This window comes from Rhipicephalus microplus, chromosome 3, assembly GCF_043290135.1.
Source record: "Rhipicephalus microplus isolate Deutch F79 chromosome 3, USDA_Rmic, whole genome shotgun sequence".
In the NCBI taxonomy this organism is placed as follows: Eukaryota; Metazoa; Arthropoda; class Arachnida; order Ixodida; family Ixodidae; genus Rhipicephalus; species Rhipicephalus microplus.
This window is the reverse complement of record NC_134702.1, coordinates 127732488-127753200: the sequence shown is the minus strand read 5'-3', so window position 1 is coordinate 127753200 and position 20713 is coordinate 127732488. Positions and strand designations below refer to the sequence as shown.

Here is a 20713-nt window from a genome sequence, read left to right as displayed (position 1 = left end):
GCCATTGTTTGCATAGGACTGCCATGCAGCATACTTGTAATCGCGTATTTGGTATCGAGTTTGTTGCCGGAGCAAGACAGCACCACAGTGAGTACCATAAGATAAAGTGCTCAAGTAGCTACTACTTTAGCAATAATATGATTGTGTGAAGCCTTCAAACAATATATCTAACTTCCTGATAACCGTTAAGACTATAATTTTTAACTATTTTCTGTGTACAGAAAGCAAATACGTCTATAAAGATGAACAATATGAGTATAAACGCACATTGAAAGATGCGTTTTTGAAAAAGACTAACTAGTCCCGAACTAAATATGTAGAATATTTCACATGGTTTCTACCTCGTTTTGGTCCTGAAGGCACAGTGTTAAGTTTACCCGCGTGGTTAATATTCTTTGAAAACGGAATGAGAGCCAGTAAATAGACCTGACGACATCAAGAGAAGTTAAAATGGCAGCGGTGGTGGGTAGCAGAGGTCTATAATCAAATGTAAGCAATGATATCCTCATGCGGTTTAAAGTTTTCATTTGCATAGATGATGCACATTTGACTCTGGGAGAAATAGCGTTATTCATTTTTCTTGAGCAAAAAAAGAACACTTAGCAAAGCCTAAATGACGAAATACAAAAATGAACTTCCCAATATAAGTAGTCTCCACGGCAAGTATGATCTATTATTCATTCATTCAAGAGAGTATCCTGAAGTTTCAAAGGTCATATGTCGCCGTAATGGAAATTTTGAAACCATCTTAAGGTATGATAGAGTAAACCCTCCTTTACAGCCGGCTTAATACAATTTATTCATCCAAGGTGCAAGTAATGCGAACAAATGCAACATAGATCTTGGCTAAGTGTACAAATGTGATTGGGTTCATTCTATATCGTGTAGGTTCACCTACAATAGTTGAAACGTTATCTACGTGATCGAAGGATGAAATTACCCACTGCTGCGAGTGACAGGGTGCTTCATGAATGCTATGTATGGTGACAAATATTTAACTTCGTGCTTAACACTTATATCGCGTTATTTTATTTAATATTGAGAGTGACAATTTGGTGATAAATATAAGCGACCATAAGGTTTGCTACATGAGAAACTCGAGCTTTATTTATATATTTTAACTAAATGCTGTAAACGGTACAAACAATGCAGCTTCTTGCTTGAGCAGAAAAATAAGCATGGCGTATTATACCTTACTTATTATAACAAGGTTATAAACTGATACATTGAAACGCTCGTCCTCTACCTTGAAACAAGAGACCAAGACATGAATAAAATTATAAAATTATGTCAAAGATTTTCGTTGCAAAATGAGGGATCAATACAGCAAAGTTTCGGAGGAGTAACAAACATATATCGATCATTAGGCATTACGGTTTACTGCATCGCCACGCAAAGCGTCGATTAGAAAACTCTTGGTGGTATCATTAATCATTTTTCGCCAGCATTATTGAAGAATACGAAGTGTGCGCAACCAAAATGTCATCTATCTTTAGGCAACAAGCTCTGGGCAGTAAAACTAAAGTCTCTAGGAATAAATAATTCACGCAATGATCTGTGACTACATTATATGTTTGCTGTCTTTACCAACAGAGTGACGCAGCGACAACACTCGACAATCCTCAAACACCAACGATCAAGCTATCGTGGTCATCGGATGACAACCGAGGGCATGCCAGGAATACCTCGGAAAGCACACCTAATGGGCAGGCACGCGTCGTTCCGATTCCTCGTTCCGACAGCAATGACTGCACGGGGCCTACATGCCGCTTATTGGCATATCGGTTGCGCGAAACTATCGACTACACCGTTTCTCCGTGCGATGACTTCTACAAGCACGTCTGTGGAAAATACCGAGGCTACAGTACCTTCGCCGACGTACGTGAGGCCAGATACCGCCTTTTTTATTCTTCCACTAAATTACATCATTCTCTTTGTCTAGTGCTACGTCAAAAAGTTACTGAGGCGCGCATTGTTTAATATATTTGAGTAACTCTGTCATTTCATTTCACCTGCAAGCGAACGTTAACATGGCGGTTTTGTGACAATAATAGCGGGCAGAAAAGCTCGCCAGCTTTCACTACTGATGACAAACACATATATCAGTGTTTTCAAGGGAAGTAATTTTTTTCTTAAGCATGTTTACCAACCGTGTCTAATAACTATATAAAGGGACTCTTTGGTATCTGCTATAGAGTACATGCGCGAGTTTGTCTGCGAGACTAATTATCCTCGTTGAGCGCAGAATCTTACGACGACGCGATCAATAAAAGTCACGCGTATGCGCATCCTTGCGATGAGGATTTATATACAGCTGCATTACACGTTTATATATGCGAAGAGCTGACACATGAACAGACGCCTATTCGTCGAGGAAACATCTTTCCTTCTTCATGACCTAAAATACAGAGGCAGCTACGCATTAGCGGTGTGAACACTGAGAAAGTTGCGAAGCTGGTGGCCTTCTCCACTTTTTCTTTTTACTACTTTCCATTGCTTCTCACCCACCTCACCCCCCCCCCCGCACTTGCTTGTCTACCTCCTTGCTATATTTACCCTGTCACGCTATGTTTAGCTTCCTCTAAGCTTCTCTTCTCTTTTTACGTTCACACACTCAATACATTCACTTTCGTTTCTCACCTCCTAGCTATACCATAATTACCATCACTCTGCTAACCTTCCCCATTCTACTCTTCCCCACTTCATTCTCTCATCGCTTCACATTATTCTGACTCCCTTTTGCTATACAACTATTTTGCGATACTATATAGGAATTGGCTGTGGGTTAACCTCTCCCCGTTCTCCTTTTCTTTATTCTCACTATCAGTTAATAAAACTAACGCTTATTCCCATCTCCCAACCCCTTTCAGTATGCATTCGTCTTTCATCTTCCCTCTTCCTTTCGCTTTTACTGAGCCCTACATCACTCTTTATCCTCACATTTCTATTCTGCCGCCTATATATGCTTTAAATGTTGCTCCACCTCACCCTGAACTTCCTTTTTCACTCATTTGCTGTGTTATTCTATACTCCAGTTTGGCTTAGTGTGCCTTGGCATAGCTAAACTGAGATATCCTCCGTTAATACGACTCTCCCTCGCTCGAACAGGTAAAGAGGAAAGACACCTCACTATGAGAGTTGATGCGGTATAAGCAGAATGAAACAGTACAGCAGTTGAAAACATGAATGTGAGATCCGGTTCCAATTAAGTGCCTTCTAAAAGCACTGACAGTTGGTCGAGTTGGTTTTGCCGTGTTTTCACTCAATCCTGTCCTCAATTCGATATAGCACGAATCGCTGGGCATCCTGTTTTTCAGTTTATATGGGACTATTCAACAACAAGCAGTTAGTAGTACAGCTCTTGTTTCCAGATTTCGCTATGTCTTTTGTGTATTCGCGCGAGAATAAAATACGAATTCTCATAAAATCGCTACGCTACTCTTGCTTGCCCCTCACACAGTGCCATCAAGTGACGCGAATGCGAATGCTTTCCTTTTATTGCGAACTTCATGATTTTACCCCCCACACTGTGGCGCCCTCTAGTTCTATGATTTATTCCATATTTTTATCGTTATCGTATTCGCAAATCTCTCACGCAAGGTTGTGGCGGTTCCGCATCGATGAAGATTGCTCGCCGAATGTATCGCAATGTTAACGCCTTAGAGTGGCTATCAGCGAAATACTATATTCATCGCAGAAAATGTTGACACACAGTGCTAGTTTCATTCTCTATGAATGCAGCCAACTTTGAACAAACTAATACGAATATCACGATACAACAATTTGTGTTGTTTCTAAAGCTGAAATGCATAACGTTGGCAAGTGCGCTTATTTTACGATGTTGACATCTTACTATCGAAATGATATTCGCCACGCGAAGAGTTTCAGAGCACAGGAGAATGCATTTTTTTTCTATACATTGCCGCAGAACATATATCAGACTCAAGACAACTACTCCACAAATATCGCTAAGACAAGCTTAATTTTTTTCTAATGCAATACGCTTCCGTGATTTATTTTCAAATATAAAAATAATTACATAATCAAAACGGTTGAATAAATCTTACAGAGCAGCGCAAGTATCACTCACAATCATAGGTCGTCAATAATTGTTGTGCTGTGAGCGCTAGGAATCGTAGTTCTGTGAGTGTCAAAGGCTTTTTAAGCAGATATATTCGCAATATTCAATTCAGTCATTACGTGCTCAATCGTTGCATCCTCTTTAACAACCAGAGGGCAATTCGTGCCGGGACGGGCGTAACATTTTAAAGACATTCAATACTCGATGGTGCCTACCACTAGTCAAGTAAATACAGCATTCAACATCTAACCCGCAGTTTACGGCATGGAATTCCAGTCTTCGCAGCCATAACTTCTGTAAAAGGGAAAAATATAGGTGCACGTTAAAGAACCCTATGTTTTCCAAATTCGCAGAACGCTTGTCTATGCCTTCCGAGGTTCACATGTCATGTCTAAGAAAACTCAAATCCAAAAAAACAAAGAACGAAGAAAAACAAATGAGCCACATTGTTACTGGAAGCAAATAGGAGTCCGGCATATGTTATGCCTCACATTGGCAGCCGGAATGTGGTTGCTGTTGGGTTGACTCAGCGGTGGCGTAGATTATGCTTCAATTTCACAGCTCACGTTGGTCACTTGGCATTGATTTATTGATTGATATGTGAGTTTTTACGTTCCAAAACCATAATATGATTATGAGAGACGCCGAAATGAAGCACACTAAAAATTTTGACCACCTGGGGGGCTTTACCTGCACCCAAATCTGAGAACGTGGACCTACAGCATTTTCGCCTCCGTCAAAAATGCAGCCACCAAAGCCGGGATTGCATACCGCGACCCGCTGATTTGTAGCCGAGTACCTTAGCCACTAAACCACCGTGGCGGGGTTATAGCTGCACATTACTGACGGCAGAATAATTATCTATTTATATATACGCAAATTAGGAATAAGTAACAAAGCTCATTTCTGTGTAACGTCCTGTGTAGCGACGGGTCAAATGCTGCACAGAATGTTGCTTGGTGTCTAGTTTCGGCAAGCGGTAATATCGTGCAGCCGAGTTTCGTGCATAAAGGTTCGCTGGGGCTGCGGGAGGATAACTCGCACAAATAGACGATGTTCAAAGATAGTGAAAAATGGCGATGGATGCTGCCTATTCCGTTGCACATGAAGCAAATCGGCCTGTCATCGCATGTGGGCCATTGAATAGAATTATGGTTTACAAACTTTAGGCCCGTTGTTGGCTGTACAATGGAACAGTAGATACCGCAGGAACGACGTAAAGCGACATGGGCTGAGTAGCACCGTTGACCGCTTCTTGAAAGAGTAGGCAATAACTTATGCGGTCTTCAGTAATGCAGGTTGTCTTGTAGACAAATAATAGGAGACCGTCAACAGTGACACTTTATGAATGTGGCTTACAGTGAGGTTCCGTAGAGATTTGTGCGTGGCACCAAATTTACGTCTGGGTAGCGCATTGGCGTCTAGTCGGCTTTCTGAAAATGTGTTTCAGTTTTCACTTGCAGCATCCCAGCTGGTCAACACCTGCTTTTGCACATCGAAACACACAAGCTGTTTTCCTGTACAGTGACTGATATTTCCAAGCATCAAATTTAAATCTCACAGCTTAGCCTGACTTGCGTGCTCTTAGTCAGGCAGCTCATTTTCGACGGGCGCGTTACCAGTTTTACAGAAAGTACCAGAGTCTAAGAAATTAGGGAGAACATCCTGGCTTGGCTTAGTTCGTGTAGTGGAGGCGTTATAAACAGGGCTGCCTGTCAACAAAATACACTACAAAGCAGACGCCTACTGCGAGTTCTTTGATGTGGTTAAGATATGCCCTGCTCCTCCATTGGATGAGGCTGGGACTAGATAATAATAATGCATTTAAAACAATTACTCTAGTGCAGCAGGAGAATAAAACCAAGGTGGCAAAGAAGTAATAACCCGGTATCTGTTTAACGCTCTATATAGGTAGCACATTATATGCTAAAGACTTTTCCAGCTGATTTTTGAATACCTTTACGAGGGTACAACAAATGAAAACTGTCACTTGTTCTTAGATAAACGTAAGAAGCTGCAAACTTCTCGTGTATTTAAACTAACAATTAGTTCTAGATCGGATTACCCGTGGCTCACGCGAGACTTAAAACGAGCGCTGAAAAAAAAATAAAAGGGTTTACAGACAAGCGAGGCGCTTGAACTGGCTTCTAGAATGGGAAGCCTGAGAAAATGTTTCAGCTGTAGCAAAGAGTGTTATCCTTCAAGGCAAATATATAATATTTACCAACATGCTAACTAGCCTCACAAATACAGACACCAAAATTTTTTTAAAATACTGTGAACGCCAAAAACGCCCACTCAACACCGGTATTGACGATAGAAGACGGGACCACCTTATCGGTACAACACTGTGCTGAGAAATTCAGCAACCCCATCACAGAGGTATCAAGTGACAAACTTGCACTGAATAATTTTCTTTTACTGAAACATCTGCCCATTTAACATCCTTTTCCTGCAAATGTAATAACAGAGCGTGGGTAAGCTAGTGCTATCTACCAACTTCCTGTCAAAACCAGTTCCCTTACCACTGGTATCATCGCAAAACTTCCTAAAAAACTCATAAACATTAAGCCCACATGCCTGCATACATTTGCTAGCAATCCCTTGACTCTGGTAGTGTACGAGATGACTAGAACTCTGCTAACGGGGTACTTTATATCGAGTAACAGCAATAACCCCAAAACTTATAGGACTTTTTTATTGACGTCCACTTCGTGCAAGTTACTAGAGCACATAATACCCTCCCTGGTCATTTATCATCTTAACCGTAACAGTTCCTTTCTTCACATACCAGACGGTTCTCAAAACAAAACTATTATGTCAGACTCAACTTCTTGAACTAGTGTCAGATCAGCACACAGCTTTATATACGCCAGTTTGTATCGATGCAGTTTCCCTAGACTTTTATTGGGATTATGGGAGAGTTCCTCATAACTGTCTGGGGCTTAAAAGAAGTCACCTGTGCCTTGACCATTAAACAACTGCACAGATTCAAGATGTTTGATACAATAAGCCTCCCTCACTAGAACTTGACTATAAATCTTATTCATTCCGAGTAAGATCTGGTTTGTCACAAGGGCGTGTGCTGGGCTATCTTTTCTTGCATGTGACAAAAGTTTGTCAATCCGTCTCTACGTGGATGATATTGTTGTTTATAGAAAAAAAACTTGCACAGAAGACGCTTCAAAGCTACAAGTGAATCTCACTAAGTTAAGGGAATGGTGCAGCAATTGGCAGGTGGAAACTATTGTAGAAGAAAATGGCACATCCCACGTATGCGAAGCACGAATGAGGAAGGTTGATATGTCATCTTAAAATCAGCACAACGTTACAAGGTGGAGGTAAAAGATGCCGTACAAGACTTTCATTCATGATTATTGTGTTTGGATGTGCCGTTTACCTTCGTCATTTGTTCACGTCACGTGATACCAAAGTTAGGAGTTGTGGAGCTAGCGAAACAATCGCGAGCACGGTATGAGCGTGGTATGTTAACATGTTCTTACATGACATGCGCGTTAGTATTATCATGTTAATTTTTGCACCAGTCATATACTTTCGTCATCCATTGACGTCACGTAACACCGAGTTCCTGCAAAATCATATGTGGAGCTAGCAAGACGGGCGCGACCGCAACATAAAGGGCCCAACATACTCCAGTGTAGCGTTGACCCGCGCGCACGGTGGGCACATCAATGCTACGTTAGCACAAAGCGAGCACTCTATAGTCTGACTCCAGGTGCGATCAGCGTGACCAGCGCCGTCGGCACGGCCCGACGGCAACCGGTGCGAAATGGGACATGCTGCATTTCGTGCCGGTGCATTACCCTGACAACACTGCGTCTCCCTCTTTCCGTGACGAAGGGATGAAGGGCGCTTCTGAAACGCGCATCCGTCAAAGCAACGCAGCCCGGCGCGCGCCTGCTTGCTTATGGCAGGACCGGTGTCTTGCGTCGCAACGCCGGCATGACGCGTTGGCATTTACTAGCGCCTTGACTATGGCATGTAGTCATGTTCTCACACGACACAAAACTTAGTATTATCATGTTTGCACCAGTAACATGCATTTGTCATCCTTTCATATCACGTAATACCGAATTCGGCATGCATGAAGCTAGCGAAACTGCCGAGAGCGCATCATGAGTGTGACATGTAGTCAGGTCCTTACATGACACGCCTGTAGTGATTATCATGTTTGTATGTGTCATTTATCTATTTTGCCTGTTCGCGTCACGTAATACTGAGTTCGGTACATGCGAAGCCAGTGAAACGGCCGCGAACGCATCATGAGCGTAGCAAGTAGTCATGTTGTTACATGACACGCATCCCATGTTTATCATGCTTGCACCCGTTCATTGTTTTCATCACCCATTCACGTAATGCAATACCAATTTGTGTTTATGTGACGCTAGCGAAACAGCCGCGAGTGCATCATAAGCTTGGCATGTAGTCATGTTGTTACATCACACGCATGTCATGATTTTCATGTTAGGGTCTGTCGCTGCTTTTCGCCATCCTATTATGTCACACCATACCGGGTTTGCAGCATGCCATGTGAACAAAACCACCGCAATGGCTGCAGGACCATGAAATTGTTCTGCAGCCCTTGCAGTGGTTTTGTCATGACATTCATGACATCCATATTATGATTTTCATGTTATGGCTAGTCAAATACGTTCTTCATAGTCATGTTATGGCACACCAAGCTTCGTATCGATACCATTATTGCAACGGGCAAGAGAGCTTAAAGTTGTGGGCGACTACATAGATAGATAGATAGATAGATAGATAGATAGATAGATAGATAGATAGATAGATAGATAGATAGATAGATAGATAGATAGAGAGATAAATAGATAGATAGATAGATAGATAGATAGATAGATAGATAGATAGATAGATAGATAGATAGATAGATAGATAGATAGATAGATAGATAGATACGCGCAAAGTCGCAAAAGTTCGCTATGAAATGCTTCACATTTTATTTAATAGATAAATAAATACATAAAGCGTGTCTTGGAAAAAAAGAAATACTGTACCATTTTGGGTCACTGAAAAAGTACTGTATAAAAGTAATATTGTCACGTTACAACGTAACTGTAACCTGTAGATAATGGCACAAAAGGACGTCAAACTGATTCGAACAAGGGCAATACGACTTTATCGTTTTTTACTGCACGCGCATCTTCGTCCTCTTCTGAACAGCGGCGCATACAAGACCGCCAGAATCTATGGAAATAATACTTTCAGAACTTGTACTAGTGGCATTACCCCCTTCCCAAAGAACATCGTCCCGATGTAACAACATAATTACCAGATGAAAAGAAAAGACATACGATAAACAGTACACAAGGGGGTGTTCACAATCACTGTAAGTCTACTCAAGGAAGTTTGACGAATAGCCAGCGTTGGTAAAATGGTTTCATCGTCGAAACATAGACAACGTGTGGCTGTTGTGAATGGCGGGATTTACGAGCCATGTCCTCGTCAAGTACCTCGTAGTTTACTTTGCGGAGACGGCGGAGAACTCTACAGGGACAAAAATAGCGGTGTAACAACTTTTTCGACCTGCCCCGTTGTCAAATGGGAGTCCACAACCATACTCGTTCTCCGGATTGGTAAGAGACATCGCGACGACGAGCGTTGTACCACAGCGAGTCGATGCATTGTTGCTTGTGGATTCGTTCGACTGCAAGCTTACGAGCTGCGTCTGCCAGTTTATAAATTCGTTCGTCTTGACACTAATCTGGCGTCTGTCTGGCAGAAGCATGGCACCCAGCATTGTAGTAACCTGTCTGCCGTGAAGCAAGCTGCATGGTGTGAATCCAGTTGTTTCTTGCACAGAGGTGTTGTAAGCGAACGTGACGTAATGAAGGATGTCAACCCAGTTTTCGTGGTCCACGATCAGTTATGATAACTGCTGGTGCTCCAAGTCGGAGGACGGTGTTCTTCATAAAAAAGTGGGAAGTCTCAATGGCGGTGCCACGTTGTAATGCCTTCGTTTCGTAGTAGCGCGTCATGTAATCAGTAGCGACTACAATCCAGTGGTTGCCGTCACGAGACATGGGAAAAGGTCGGAGTAGATCCATGCCAATTTGTTGGAACGGTTGTGTCAGAGGAGTGACGGGCTTCAAAAAGCCGGCTGGGCGCTGATGTGGTGCTTTATGGCGCTGGCACTCGTGACACGTCTTCATGTAATGCTTCACGTCTCGATTGAGCTTAGGTCAGTAATAGTGTTGGCGAATCCGGGCCAAGGTACGTGTGAATCCTAAGTGGCCTGAGGAAGGCTCATCGTGACAGGCGGACAAGACATCGGCTCGTAACGCTGGCGGGACGACGAGCAGGTACTCAGTCGCGTAAAGGTCGAAGTTTCTTTTATAAAGGATACTTCTGAGAACGCAGAACGATGACGGTGAGCGGGCGAATGCTGGTTGTGGATGCGGCGTCCGGCCTTCGAGATATTCATTGAATATTTGAAGCTCTGAATCGTTCTTCTGCTGTTCAGCCAAGTCGGATACACTAACGGCGCAGAGAAAACGGCCGTCGAGATGGTGATCACCTGAGGCTGTCTTAAGAGGAGCTCGGGAAAGGCAGTCCGCGTCGGTATGCTTCCGGCCAGACTTGTACACGACTGTCAAATCAAACTCCTGAAGGCGTAAGCTCCACCTGGCCAGACGTCCGGAAGGGTCTTCAAGGTTCGCCAACCAGCAGAGCGCATGATGATCGGTAACAACTCTGAACGGGCGGCCATACAGGTAAGGTCTGAGTTTAGCTATTGCCCAGACAACAGCTAGGCACTCCTTTTCAGTGGTTGTGTAATTCGTTTCTGCAGATTATAAAATCCGGCTCGCATAAGCAATAGGGCGTTCGACGCCGCCTTTCACTGGACGAGGACTGCACCAAGGTCGATGTTACTGGCGTCTGTGTGTAGTTCAGTGTCGGCATATTTGTCATAGCGTCCAAGTAAGGGCTCAGACTGGAGTTGCTTCTGGAGCTCAGAGAAAGCGCGTGTTTGTTCAGGGCCCCACACGAAGGGAACATCTTATTTTGTCAGACGAGTGAGGAGTTCGGCAATATTTGGGAAATTTAGCACAAATCGTCTGTGGTATGCACAGAGGCCTGAAAATCGACGCACATCACGTTTGTTGGCAGGTGGTGGAAAATCTGCGACAGCCAATGTTTTGTCTGGGTCCGGCCGAATACCATCAGGGCTAACAAGGTGGCCGAGGAACTTTAATTCGTTGTAACCAAAATGACATTTTTCTGGTTTCAGTGATAGGCCTGCCGTGCGAATTGCAGCAAACACAGATCTAAGTTGCTGCAAGTGCTGCTAAAACGTTTGGGAGAAGACAACAACGTCGTCTAAGTAAACAAGGCATGCTTCCCACTTGAGACCGGAGAGTACTGCATCCATCATCCTCTGTAATGTCTCAGGGGAAGAACACAGACCGGAGGGCTGCACCTTGAATTCGTACAGACTATCTGGCGTTATCAATGCTGTTTTCTCTCGCTCGCGTTCATCACCTTCGATCTGCCAGTCGCCACTGCATAAATCCATAGAGGAGAAGTATTGGGCACGTCGGAGGCAGTCCAGTGAGTCGTCGATGTGCGGAAGCGGATAAACGTCTTTCTTTGTGACTTTGTTGAGTTTGTGGTAATCGACGCAAAATCGGAGAGGGCCGCCCTTCTTTCTTACTAGTACGACGGGGGATGACCATGGACTGTTCGAGGGTTCGATTATGCCATCTTTGAGCATCGGCCTCACTTGAGAACGTATTGCCTCTTCTTCCTTTAGTGATACTCGGTAAGCGTGCTGACGTATGGGTCGTTCAGCATGGTCAGTGACAATGTGGTTCTTTACGGTTGGCGTTTGTTTTATCTTAGATGTAGACGCGAAACAGTCACTAAACATGCGGAGGATACAGCGGATTTGCTCTTTTTGCGCACATCACAGCTTCGGATTGACATCGACTGTATCGGCTACCGTGGTGTCACTTTTAACGGCTGCCAAAATCGGGGCTATTGTCGTACACGCTTCATCGTCAATGGCTTCGAAATGAGCGATAGTTGTTCGCTTGGCCAAATGTTGGCGTGCTCCACTAAAATCGGTGACCAACAACTCAGTTGTCCCGCGTTTAAAGTGAATTATGCCGCGGGCAACGCGGATTTGCTGAGACTAGAGCACCGAAAAGTTGGCTTCAGTGATACCACTACCGTCATGGTCTATGTCACCCAGTACAGTAACTAACATACTGGTGCGTGGCGGAAATGTGACGGTGTCGTCGACAATGCGAAGCGCAGTCTTCTGCGGATCGGTATCTCTAAAATTCGGGCCGTAGTCGTCAGGAAACGTTACGAGGCAGTCTCGAAGATTTAAAACAGCGCCGTGCTCGCGAAGGAAATCCATGCCAAAGATAACTTTCTGGGGGCATTCGAGAAGCACAACGAAAGAAGCAACGAACGTCTTCTCACAGATTTGTAGCCTTGCGGTGCATCTTCCGATTGGTGTCAAGAGATGACCACCTGCTGTCCGAAGGTTCGATCCATGCCCCTAAGGAGTCGTGACTTTCCTGAGTTCAGCCACAAGTTTAGCGCTGATAACTGAGTAGTCGGCGCCGGTGTCGACCAGAGCAGTCACTGGATGGTTGTCGACAAGGACGGCAATGTCAGCAGAAACGGATTCCTCCGCGATGTGAGGTGTCGGCCGAAAGGAATCGTCGAAGGTCGGCGGATAGGTCGGAGGACGCTGTTTTGACGATAGCTTGACAGCGGTCCCACCCCCAGAGGCCACTGATTCTAGTTTCCCGGCATGGACTTGGGGACCTAGCGGATCGTCCCGCAACAACATCGGCGAAAGTAGAGTATTGATTCGCGGACGTAGAGCGTCGAGGAGACGGAGAGCGTGATTGTCGTCGCTGAAGATTCGGAAACGGTAGACTTGCTAACTATTCTGCGATGGCGCGGGGTCGTTCCCCGTCCCTAGGCCGACGAGCGTCTGGCCGAAATCCAGGTAGGCTCATCTGCCTGTACGAGCACTTCCGGTACAAATGACCTGGCTCACCACAGTGGTAGCATAGTGGTCGATTGTCGGCAGCGCGCCACACGCTAGATTTCCGCAAATTAGGTCGCGCATTCTCATAGTGTGGCGGGCCTGAGAAGTACTGCGGCATCTGCAGACAAGTCGGTCGTTGATTTTCATAGTGTGGCAGGCCCGAAAAGTGCTGCGGCGTCTGCAGTCTAGTCAGTCGGGGGAAATAGGTGGCTCCCGGTGAAGAAGTGCGTATAGCTTCCGCGTGCGTTAGCAGAAGAGCTTCGGTTGCAAGTGGCACTAATGGTCGTACCAGCTGCCGCACCTCTTCACGGACGACGTCTGTCAGAGCAGCCACTTGAGGCTGTGAAGGCACTGCGTGAAGCTTTTCCAGCTCGTCGCGCACAATGCTACGGACAAGCTCAGCAAGTTCTCTCACGGTCGTGACATCGGGTGTTACCAAGGGTGCTGACAGACATGCAAATTTGTCGGACCGCTCATACTGCGAAGACCGCTGTGTTAGCATTCGCTCCATTGTCATCGCTTCACGGAGGAATTCTGCCACGGTAGCTGGTGGGTTTCGTACAAGTCCGGCAAACAGCTGCTCGTTGACACCCCGCATCAGTATGCGTACCTTTTTGTCTTCCGTCATTGCAGAATGTGCTCGACGGAACAGAGAAGACATCTCCTCAACGAACATGGCCACGCTTTCATTGGGTCTTTGATTGCGAGAATAAGGAGACGTTCGGCTCGTTCTTTCCAATCGGCGCTACCATACGTGTTCCGCAGCTTAGTGCAATACACCAGCTAGGTTGTCATGGCGGCCTCTTGGTTCTCGAACCAAATACGCGCCGAATCCTCCAGGTAGACGTAGACATACCGCAGTTTTCAGTGCTCGTCCCACTCGTTGGCGATGGCGACTCGATCGTATTGGTCCAGCCAGTCTTCAACGTCTTCGTAGGGCTCCCCATGGAAGGGCTTTGGCGTTAGTGAGGCTGGTAGTCATAGAGCTGGCGGAGTCACGTTCTGTTCAGTCTGGCTTGCATATGCCATGGCTCTGGAGCGTTCCGGAAGAAGGCTGAATTGGTGTGGTAGGCTTAGTTGCCGCCGACTGCGTCGAAGGTTGGCTGTTTCTGCCAAGGCGTTGATGTGGAGGCCGAGATCTTCCGCGTGGTAACAGTGCATAGACAATTACCCAGACCCTCCACCAGTTGTCACGTTACAACGTAACTGTAACCTGTAGATAATGGCACACAAGTACGTCAAACTGATTCGAACAACGGCAATACGACTTTAACATTTTTCTCTGCACGCGCATCTTCGTTCTCTTCTGAACAGCTGCACATACAAGCCTGCCAGCATCTACAGAAATGATACTTTCAGAGCTTGTACTAGTGGCAATATGCAGACTTACTTGCATTCATACCTTGGCATCTTACTTCAACCATTACTCTTAGCAGTTACGTAATAGTGTCTTCATCTAAATAATCGGTTGATTCCAGCGCTGATATTTATCAGTGCCATTTATATTACGCGGCTAATCAGTCATGACCACATTTTGCTTTATTCATCAATTTTCTGCATGAACACTAATCTATTGCTCAAAGAATTAGCATATTAAATAAATGTTTGCACACAGGAGCTTGCTTCAGGTTTACAAAAAGCACACACAAAATTTTTCCCACACACAAAAAAATTGGCACTGCTGTGCCCCGTATATCAAAACTCGTCATGTGTTCTTTTTTTAAATCTTTTAACTCCCTCGCTTGAAGAATGCTTCGGCAGTTTCCATTTCGAGAAGTCGTTCTTGCTATCCGTTAAACCCTCAGCGCAGATAGGGTTACGGTTGTCTAAGTTCCGTACAGGATGATCAATGTGCGCCGTTTAAAATATCTACGGGAGTGGTGTCGATTTACTATGGCTAAAGAAAAATGAATATTCATATAATATCGACAAATGACTGCATTTCGACAAATGTCTACTAAAAATTGGCTCCATATCTCCAAATCTTCATGTTACAATGCAAATGTCGTTGAAAGGCGATAGTTTTGCGTCTGTAGAGAGTGAACAATACTGTTATTTGATGTTGTGCTTAAGAAAATTGGTGAATGGCATTCTGGAGGCGCTGCGTCGGAGTGCCTCGAGCGTGCATCAAAGGTGAACGAGCGCATCGAATCACGTCAAACTTGACAATTGAGCGCTACCTGGCAGTTATCTTGGAAAATGAAGCGTGCGGCGTGCGCGACCGTCTTTGGAGGCGAGAAGGTGTAGAACGCAAGTTCGCGGGTAGGTGCCGCCACTGTGTCACCTTAGAAAAGCATTGAAAACACTTGCCTTTTTGTACAAGCCTTGCATCATCAGTGCAGCGTGATAAACGTTATGGTCCTTAGAAATTGTTATGTATTCCTTGTATAGTATAAAAGCACACGTACAGAATATTGACGTGTTGTTATGGTGCCTCAGATATGCGCAATAATAGCTTTTTAATTGGCAATCGCACAAGTATAAACGCTAATCCTTGAGCAATATTGGTGGGCGATGTGGACGGGGACCGCCGTTTAGGGTATCGTTTGGTGTCACTTGGGGTACTGTTAAGGTCGGACAAACAGACAAATGTACGGAGAGAGAGGCAGACAGACAGACCAATATTTTTGCGTCGAGGCTTCTCAATAAAGACTATCATATTGAACAGATTTGTATTCAGCGCCTATTCGCAATGTAGGCATATTCAATGCACAGCAGCAACCTTTCTTCAGCTATATACCACTCAAAAAGTCCCACCTTTACTTTACAATTGACATATCGCTTCTCTACACGAGAAAATTCTTTGTTGAAGTGGTATAACACTTTACCGCGTACTTTCGCAGGTTCAAAGAGACTTGGACTTATCCATTCGATCCTACCTACTCAAATCAAGAATACCGAAGTCTAACCAACTTTCTTGGCAGAAGGCAGCCGCGATGTATCATGCCTGCATATCTTACACGTCGTCGTATGAGCCGGAGGTAAGCTCAATTTTCGGTTCTCATTGTCATACAAAATTTAAAATTTTTGCTTCTAAGTAGCATATTTATATGGATTTTAGAATTTGTGGACACTTTCGATAAAAATAGCTGCTGCTATAGCTAAGTGAAATTGCCGGAGGGTGATCAAAAAAAAGGCAGCTGCGCATGCTGGATCCTATTGCAACACGAGGCGTAAGTCGTCACTAGCGTGCACTATCATCCCTGATTATGTGCCCGATATGACACTGGTATTGAGACGCTCAAAAAACGTCTTCTAAGGAGGGTTACGTGGAGGACGTTTGGAGGCTGCATAGCTTTAGGAGAATAAGGCCTTACGTACTATTCATGAGTAATCAACAGAGAAAGCGATACAGAAAGCAAAAAAAAGGCGTTATGAAGAAACAAAAAAATTGGCAGCATATTCACGGAGTGAATGATGGAGAGTGGGGCGAAGCATTCGTCCGTCCATTCGTTCTTGCTTCCGTCCATCCATGCGTCCGTCTGTGTGACCATCTATGCGTCCATCCACCCGTCCGTGTGTGCATCTGTTCGTGCGTTCGTTCTGCGTCAATTCATGCGGTCTTTCATGCATCTGTCTGTGCGTGTCCGTTCGTCCATCTATTAAACACTTCAAGTACCACCATCTCTCATTGTTTCATTATATATACCCATATAGAAGCACCGCCATCCAGCGGATATTCCAAGGACTGCACGAGAGGTGGTACACACACACTTTCTTACGGCTTGCACTTCGGGTCTACTTCTCATTTCTAACCACCCCGAATTCATGGTATATACTAGTTCACTGTATTCATGGCACTGCGGCTCAACGCTCGCTAAAACTTTCTAAAACCAAGGAGGTTGCGCCCAGCGAGTATAACGTAGCAACCATTTCCTGTCGGATAGTGCTCAATGTACATGTCAAAGTCTGCTAATGGGAAATGAGAGACAGAAGAATTCGGCCCTTACTTTCTTACGGCTTGAATTTCGTATCTACTTTCCACCTTTAACCACCTCGAGTTCATGGTATATACTAGTTCATTGTATTCATGGCACTACGGCTGCTAATTTAGATCACAGCGTGCGCGTTAACTAAAAGCCGAATGCTCCTGTCTTTCATTCCCCATTAACAGCCATTGGCAAGTACATTAAGCACTATTGTTTATTATTCAACAACGCACAGAAAAAATCTCTCTCCAGCACCACCTTGGAAGTCAAAATGTTATACTTGTTACACACTACAACGGCTACGAGGGCCAAACATGTTCCGCTATCAGGAGCTTCCCCCTAAAAAACCTCCGCTGCCAGGCCATAAATGTATGACATACACACAGTAACGGACCGGCCGTAGGTTTCACATTTATATAATGCGTACGGAGTAACCGAAATCAATTTTCCGTTATCTGAGTCATCAGCTAAACAGCGTTTTAGGGCCATGGGAGTCGTATTTGTGAACAGTAGCGATGTGACAACCCCACTTCAAGCTCTCAGGTTAGAGTAATTAATAAAGTTGGACTAAAAGGAAGCATCGCCAGGATGCGCAACACACTTCAAAAAACAAAAGCAGGCTTACTATGCATAGAAGATAAGTTTAGAGAAATCCTACTTGTATGCGCAGCGAGATTCGTGCGACACGCTTGTGCAGCACGCCAAAGGCGTGGTAAAGAAAATGTTTGGCTGGAATCTAAAAGCGGCATGTCTATGAAAACTACGTCTGTAGCTCAGCATCATGTTATTTGACATCAACTAAATTTCGAGAAAAACAAATTGTCAGCTCAATACACGTTTTTTTTACACTCCCGTTCATATATAATGGCCTTTTCTCGACTAAATTATGAATGTCTGAAAAAAGCGTAGATACAAGCTGAAAATCATATGCTGAACCCCGGCACCTTTCACTACGAAGCTCTCTGAGAAGGCAAAATACGGAGATACGAGTTAATTTTACGGTTCTCGATTCTGATGTTTGCTTAACAGACAACTAATCTTGCTTCTGTACTTAACCACCCGTATATATAATCACATGCGTCTAAATCTCAGAGTGAATTTGGTCGCTAGTAGATTAGGGACTACATATTCTAAAGAACATAAGCTACTTCAACGCAGACGCAAAATATTTGGAGCAATTTTCTATACCACCTTTAGTGAATCTAGACTGAAACTCCACACCAACCATAGATGTATTTAATTGGTGCTGTGATTTACGCTAGCCTTGTACCTATAGGAATAATTTCCCGCAACACTATGTTTATTGATGCGTTTTACCTGCTTCTTTTTTAGACGAAGTACCTCGTGCGGTGGATGGTTTCACTAAATCTGGATCTTCTTAACGAGACAAGGCTGATGAATGTCGATCCGGTCGAAATGATGGTGCGCGGGTCCCTCGACTTCGGAGTGGAGGCTATTCTCTCCGTTGTTTTGGAAGAAAATCAATTTAAGGACGGCAAGAGAGTGGTGACGGTGAGAAAACGATTCCTGCTTTCGAATCGGCATCAATCGCGAAAAAAAATTCAATGGTATGCTCTGGCAGGCAAGATTGTATTACCACCTGCGATGACCGAACGTTGTCATTCCTACGACATGATTTTACGAGTGTGCACAGACACCAAGGGAACGTCACCTCTTACATACAAGAAGCAATACACTCTGAAAACCATATGGAGAACTATAGTTTTCAAGAAGACTAACTTGATCACAGCCTAAAAGCTACTGTGTTTGCTTGCGCACACGCACACATCCACATGCATATATATATATATATATATATATATATATATATATATATATATATATATATATATATATATATATTTAATCTTCGTCCCGAACGGACGAAGATTAAAGGTAAAAAGAGCCGACCGACCCATTAACGGGAAGCCCTTCCTTTACGCATGCCGCACGCCGACCGACCCATTACGGGGAAACCCTTTCTTTACGCACGCCGTCACGGACCCTCCCGGCACCGCGGCGACAATCTTGGGTGGCCCGACGTACGTCGAGAACTGAACAGCACGTGAGAAGAAACGTATGTGGACGTACACTGACATTTGGTTTCGTTCTCAATGTTGACAGTGTTTCTTCCTCTTTTTTACTTTCTTTCTTTTTTTTCTTTTTTTAGTTCTCTCTCACTTTCGCAAACATGTTTCAAGGCGAGAGGGGCGCGGCAGCAACGAAGTTTGGAAATCCATGTCGGTATAACTCATCCCCTGATGAAGGGAGGACCCCTCCCGAAAGAAACTGTTGGGAAATAAATATATTTATCCTTGTTGACAACGCTCCCAATGTGCCATATCCTATATATGCATATATATATATATATATATATATATATAGTCGAATTTCCGTTGGTCCGATGTCGCGTCGATTGGAGGGCGAGGTCTTCATCACGTCGAGAATCAGCGGCCTCGCCTCGAAAGGTCGCTGGCGTTAGTTTTCCAGGCGAGGGCTCGGAGACCGTCCTTGCGGCCTTCGATTTCCGTTGCCTGAATAAGATGACGACCGCGGTGACGGTGAGCGCGACTGACGCCTGAGTGGGACGTTCTGCCGAGCGATAAAATCTTCAATTTCTGGTGGTCTCTGTCCAAACCGGGGGCGGGGTGAATTGGCAGGAAAACCCTGCAGCCCAAGTCGGCGGTACTGGCAGTCTCGGTAGAGGTGACCCGCTTCACCGCAGTGGTAGCAAAGCGGTCGTCGGTCGGGCATGCGCCATATGTCGGATTTACGCATGACGGGTCGAGTGTCTGCAAAATAAGGGACCACCTGTGCGGACTGCAGTGTGGCGTACGGGGTTGCGGCTGGTAGTGGGACTGGTGCAGGTGTGTTGTGTTCGAACGTGTCGGTATAAGTGGTGCGCTGGAAACCACTCACTGGGGATGGTGTCGTGGACGACGGAACGGTGCGTCTCAATACGTCTGCGTAGGTCACCCCTAGAGGTTCACTTGAAGTTGCGAACGCCTGAAGTGGTGCAGCAACCTGCGTTGGTGTCTCGCGGCGAGGTGTGCCGAGCGCATGCTGAACTTCGTCACGTATGATGGTGGCGATGCAATTCGTGGAAGGCTGCTGCTGCGCCTGGTTCAGCTGTTGCAGCTGTTGTAGCTCGTCGCGAACAACCGAACGTATCAGCTCGCGAAGCGCTCCCACGTCGGTCGGGAACGAGCCTAGCCCGGTGGTATAGGTAGCATTCACTTGCCGATCGTACTGGTTCCGCTGCTGCAGCGCCTTTTCCATGGCGACGGCTTCAGTGAGGAACTCCGCGACCGTTCTAGGCGGACTACGAATGAGTCCAGCGAAGAGCTGCTCTTTCACACCTCGCATCAAGTGTCGCAGCTTCTTGTCTTCCGGCATGGTTGGATCGGCGCGAGTGAACAGATGAACCATATCCTCCACGTATGTAGCCACACCTTCATTAGGCATCTGCATGCGGGACTGGAGGGCCCTTTCAGCGCGCTCTCGACGATCGAGACTCGAGTACGTTTCGCGGAGCCTGTGACAGAACTCATGCCACGACGTTAGGAGGCCCTTGCGGTTCTGGAACCATGTGCGAGCACCATCCAGAAGACTAAAGTACACATTCTTGAGCTTCGCTACTTCGTCCCACCC

General features: G+C 45.2%; 1 long non-coding RNA gene across 1 annotated transcript; it reads left to right on the top strand.

Moving 5' to 3' along the window:
- The first annotated feature begins 1682 nt into the window (after nucleotides 1-1682).
- On the top strand, nucleotides 1683-18571 carry LOC142803342 (uncharacterized). Its single transcript, XR_012894066.1, has 3 exons — nucleotides 1683-1878; nucleotides 15977-16114; nucleotides 18395-18571. It is a non-coding gene; the product is annotated as an uncharacterized LOC142803342 (long non-coding RNA).
- The last annotated feature ends 2142 nt before the right edge of the window (nucleotides 18572-20713 follow it).